The sequence below is a fragment of the Betta splendens genome, chromosome 16 (genome assembly GCF_900634795.4).
Source record: "Betta splendens chromosome 16, fBetSpl5.4, whole genome shotgun sequence".
NCBI classification, from domain to species: domain Eukaryota; kingdom Metazoa; phylum Chordata; class Actinopteri; order Anabantiformes; family Osphronemidae; genus Betta; species Betta splendens.
Genome location: NC_040896.2, coordinates 18,208,020 through 18,213,832, shown reverse-complemented (window position 1 = coordinate 18,213,832; position 5,813 = coordinate 18,208,020). Strand labels below are relative to the sequence as shown.

Genomic DNA, 5,813 nt, shown 5'->3' with positions numbered 1-5,813 from the left:
GGTTACCGATGCAAGGCAAGAGCAGCCATGGACGACTTTGTGCTACAGAACAGGGCCTACTGTAATTACAGTTTTATTGCAATTGAACTCCTGAACAATGTACTTGGATGTACAGATGTTTCCTCACAGCATACCTAAAGGAAAAAAAGAGAAGAGAGACAATTATGGTCATTTGCATGAATTGTTTTGCAAATATTCAATCAATATCGTGGCATGTCAAAAAAAACTTATTAATACAATTACCAAGCATATGTCTAGGCAGGTTTGCTCTCCATGTACTGTACATTTTTTAATTGGCATACAGTACATGTTGTTTTCTAATTCTGGAGGACTGCAAGCTGAAGTATTTATAGCTGGTGCACTCATCTGCACTGACTGTTTCACTGACAGAGCACACACCAACAGATAATTATAAACTGTCTAGCGTGAAGCATTTGCGGTTTCTAAAATTCCTGTGGCCCTAATAATATATAATGTTATAAGTGGATCTTAATTTAAATTCAGGCTGGTGCAAAGTCATTGTTAATGCAGCATCAAAATAATCCAATTGTTATGGTCCAGACAACTGCAATACACCATATTGTATATGTCACTTTCAAACTGATGGGTGTAAAGTTAGAATTTAACATATTTTAGAAAATTGAACAAGAGTTGTGAAGGGAGTTGAGCTGAGGAAGGATGACAACAGGGTTCTATGGCATAGCTGCAGGCTGTCTGGCCAGCACTGAAAATGAGCTCGTCTATTTATAGTCAGCTCTTCAAAACACACAGACATGGAATGATCTCCATCATCATTAAAAAAAACAACAAACCCGTTGAGACGCCTCTTTCTGCAGTATTTACTGTATTTGCAGACATCTTTCTGTCCTTTTCCATGCCATCACTCTTTTACACATGTTGAGTCAAACCCTAACGCTTAGTGGGAAGTATAATTTAGGTCACTCAGTTTCCATTATTTAGTATAGACATCCAAAGAGTCCAAGACCGTTGCTAACGCCGACAAAACACACGGTCGCCACAAAACAAAGAGAGAGGTTCCTCCTACAGGTCAGAGCTACATTCTTCTCCCAGCATTCCCACCTTGTACTCTGCACACAATGGCAGGATTGGGTTGAGATTAGAGGAAGTCCAGTCCTTCAACAGGCTGATAAGGCCAGTGTTGTTTCTGTCTTCTCTCTGGAGGAAAACCTACAGCTCTTTTCTTGTCATCCCTTAAAAAGTCTAGAGGTCCCACTACACAAAAGGTCAGCATTACAGTATATACAAACACTGATTTGGTTCTAGTTTGCCTGGCTGGTATTAGACATACATTTAACAAGCCCTGTACTGTAAAGTCTTAAGAAGAGTAGCTAAATATGGGCTCTAGGTTGTTACAGTTACCAAGGTACCAGTTTTAAGTATCCCAGTATTCCTCAAACAATCAAATCTCCACCGCACAGCTAATTTCTCAATGCAAGAAGATGGACATTACAACACACACCACAAATATTTTGCCTGTGCTCCACCCAAACCTCTATAATAAACAACACTCGGTCATCTACAGTATGGTGAGTAACATAAAGGCAAGTCCATGATAACGCTTCTAGTCAAAACCACACTTCAAACTTCTAACAAATTAATGGAAATGCAAGTAATGGTCTAATGGTAATGGTTTTGTTGCCACTTTGCCTAAAAATATTGGGACATTAACTTGTCTGCTCTTGGGTATTATGACAATCAATACATCAATCTACAACAGATGCCTCGGCAGCACTTTTTAGCAGCTGAGTGCTGAGCTTTGTCCTTGCTAGAGGGGGTTTCCTTACTTTCAGTGGCTATTAGTGCAGACCACTCTAACTAAAGGTACAGTAGGGCCAGTTGTTACTAATGTCATGCGTCCATGTGTATCCTGGTTAATGGAATACAGCAGCATATGGTGGCAGATAATCATTTCTAGTGGTTCTCCCTCTGTGTCTTTAGGTTGTTTGGGTTCCGGTTCTGTGTCCTTCAGCTTTAACACAGGAAACACTGTGCACTGCACACCAGAAGCAACTTCCTGCTACGAAACACTCCCGGCTGGGTAGAGAAGCCTAAATCCGCTTTGAGACTTTGACAAGTAGAGTGAGAGAGTGAGAGGTGTTATGAAATGATTTTATGAGTTGAGCTTATAAGAACAGACTCTGTGGTTGATAGGGCTCAACAGTGTGCAATAAACAGTGGCTGTAATTAAAGCTGCCATATCACTTTATCTCCAGTACACAAGCAGTTAAATTACACAGCAGCTTTGCATGTAATAGTATAAACACACAGAACTTTAGTTACTGTTACACAGAACAGGTTCCGAGTCCATCTGGTCACAACGTGACCTAATGGAGTCGACCTTGGCTCAGTTTCTCTTTTGTTGGAGCTTTTCTGACTTTGATCCTCATCACTAAACTCTTTATTAGATGTAGGAACTTTGAAATGCTTATATTAAGTCAAACAACATGTTTAAATTAGGGTGTAGGTCAGTCCAATTTAAATGTGCCCCTGTCAGCTACACTACTTAAGGATCAATGGAGTCAATCAATACCACAACATCCTCTGTTGAGCAGATGATACAATCAAAACAACAGTATGAAAAGAGGTTTTACCCACGTAACAAACAGAAGAAGAACCGTTAAGACATGATTTCATTCAAATCACAGATTTGAGATGATTAAAACATATTTAATAAATAAATGTAGCTAATAAATGGCAGCTAATGAATGTAGTGTTTGTTATTTTATTCAATTCAATACAATTAAATCCAGAGACACAACCAAGTATCTTATCTGTATTTTACTTCAGTTGAGAGAACTACGGTATAACACCTAAGAAGAGCATAAGTCACAGAAGTGCACCTGTTTTTGTTTCAATATAAATATTGTGATTAATATATAGTTAACTGAACTTTGTACTAGTAACTAGTAACATAACTTGTCAAAGTCTGAAGTCCTGATTGGGGAAAAATGATTTCACCCCAGATGGAAGTCAAAAGAATGTCTGGTCAGATAAAAGTAAATTAATAAGTTCCTTGTTGACAAGACAAAAATAAAATGGTTTCTTATAACAGACAGAGGTGGAATAAAACGGAGGCTCCTAAATAAAGTTGCCATTCTCTGTCCACCCAAGGAACTTTCTACCTTACATGGTCACGAGCCTCTGGCACAATAAATCTCAGAATCCAAAACAAGCAGAACTTAAGAACTGATAGATGTGTCAAAGGAAATCATTCCATTTCATGTTGCAACTTTCTGCAGGTTTAAAAAAAAAAAAAGTGAGCGGGTTAAAAACACACATCACACCACAACTACAGTACAGTAACTAACCTACCGTAGAATGTGGAACAACACTTTGAATGAGAAAGTGTGTGTAGCAGAGGTCACGCATAAACAAACACCCCCACAGCCCATCTGTCAGTGCCTCTGTCTGTCATTTGACCCGTCTGTTTGGGTCATGACTCCTGTCTGTGTGGACCTTCCAAGAAGAGTCTGTGTCAGCCGACCAGTGAGAACATGCCTTCCACAGATCACGTGCCGGCAGCGGCCAAAGCTTACTGGGATCTTATCTGGATTCACAGCACAGCCAGGACGGGACCTCCTCAAATATTTTATACACAAACTAGTTTAATATCAATATTATGACTTATACAGCGACACTATAGATACTGTCAACATGGTGATGAAGGCTTGGGTTTGACTTATAGAGCTCTACTTAACTAACCAGAGGAAACTAATGACCTCATGTCACTCTGCATTACTCATAGTCCGCAGTCTCTGTGACAATCTGTTAAACTGCTTATGGAGACTAATGAGGACTCCAGTCCCTTTTAATGAGCGGAAGCAGATTGAGTGTGATGGGATTAAATCGGTGTCATTAAAAAGTGACACAGTCTCGACACTGAACATTTTCACTTCTGCTCCCAAGTCTCCTGTAAACCCCAGGTGGTCGCAGGATCAAGAGACCAGCGAACGAGGAAATGCCTTCAGCGTTAGTTTCACCGTGGTCTCCAACCACGGCACCGACCGTTAGCACGAGTAAGTTCAAAGTTGCCAGATAACGGCGATCTGCACCTGCTCCGCAATAAACACCACGCTTTGAACCTTTTCAAATGAAACATATGAAGCATTTCTTACCGCTCGGGCAGACGGAGCAAACTTCCCTAAAGAGTTAAATCCGTTTGTCTCTGGGGGCGACTAGCGTCAGACCGATCAACGGTTCCCCGTTCACTGTTTAAGGTGCGGTGCGGGGGAGCCAGAACACACACGGGACCGAGCGGCAGCCCGCACATCGGACGACTAACCAGCCGGACACGCGCTGGACGCGGGGGATGCGGCGGTAATTCAGCGCGAGCCCCGAAACTGTTCACTAAACTTGTGAGCGTGTGGCGCTCCCTTGGCTGGAGTGAGTCAAAGGAGCTTCAGAAACAAAGCTACCGGCTGGAGCAAGATCAAGAAGAAGAAATGTGGAGGCACATCCGGTATGGGCAATTTCAAAATAAACGGCACAAATTAGCAGTATTTTAATTACACCAAGAACAAACTGAAAGCATTTTCACTTTTTATTCACTTGAATGTTGAATAGGCCCACGTGTTACCTTTGTACCTGTCAAAAGGCTAAGCACAGGACTGGGTTGAGGTTGGGTTGGGTTTTTACCAATATCGTGGTTTTGCAGCAGCCTGCATTAATTCAGCTCACCCTCTCAAGACCTGTAGCTTTAGGTTGTTAAACAGCACTGGTATATAACTTTGGGTTGAGTGTGTACAGTATAAGGTTAAACGCTCTACGGATAAAACACACAGACATTTGAATTCAGAGTTATTTTTGTTATGTAATTTGTTTGTTAATTTTTTTACCCTAAATCTGCGATTTTGGTGTTTGTTTCATTTATTTCTTTCATTTTTTGAATTTTATGTTTTCCATACTGCTTCTTTTGGTAAATTTTCCATGTTTTTATATTCCCATTTGATCTTCTCAATAATTCGTAGGGCGTTTTAATCCTATTATGCAACATAAAGTTGTATGTAAGTATGCGTTATTCGCTAATTCACCGATATTTATACAACTCAAGTACTGTAGCTAATGAATAAACGTGCCATGTGCTTTATTTTATAGAACAAAATACGCTCACAGGAAACGGTAATTTAACATCTTTAGGCAACTTAGAGGTTGAGAAATGTTTAATATTGAGCGCTTTGCAGTGTGTAGATTCCCACTGTTCTCTTAGAGAGTTTGAGGCATATAATCGTCTTGAAAACTTTTTCTCATATTGCTGATGCTTCATTTTAAAACCACCTAGTTCAACATGTCCTACTGGATTTTTACCATTAGCTCTTCGCAGTCTTTTGTGCCATTGATGCAGTTTTAATGGCAATTCTAGCTCTTTACGCCACCGCAGTGAAATTAGAATAACACGATGTGCTGTAATCACAAAAGCTACAACAACAGTCTAGACTGTGACTTTGATATTCTATCCCAGTGCCTGGAGTCCGGTCCAGTGGGCTCAGGTGGTGTTTACTTCGTCTCCACTGCAGCTACTTGTTTTTGCGGTGTTTTGCGGTAAAATGCGCTTGTAATTAGGTAGGGTGATCGTCCTTGAGGACATTCGTTTCAGCCCGCCTCGCTCCCTATTGGCCAGCTGTCTATTGTTAGTTGCACATTTTACAGCGTCTCCCTCCATTCACTTTGTTGTGTGCAAGCTTGTATCATAGCAACGCAGGAATATACCATTTGGGACTGGTCAGGCAAAACAAAAAAAACACTTTTATAATAAATCATAAATATAGTTTACCCAATTACGTATATATATAAAA

General features: G+C 40.5%; 1 protein-coding gene across 2 annotated transcripts in view; it reads left to right on the top strand.

Moving 5' to 3' along the window:
• The first annotated feature begins 4,114 nt into the window (after nucleotides 1-4,114).
• ulk4 (unc-51 like kinase 4) overlaps nucleotides 4,115-5,813 on the top strand; it is a 58,293-nt gene continuing 56,594 nt past the window's right edge. For both annotated transcript variants that reach the window (XM_029128293.3, XM_029128290.3), the window contains exon 1: nucleotides 4,115-4,480. The gene's annotated coding sequence lies outside the window, so the exon portion shown is untranslated. The remainder of the gene's footprint in view (nucleotides 4,481-5,813) is intronic.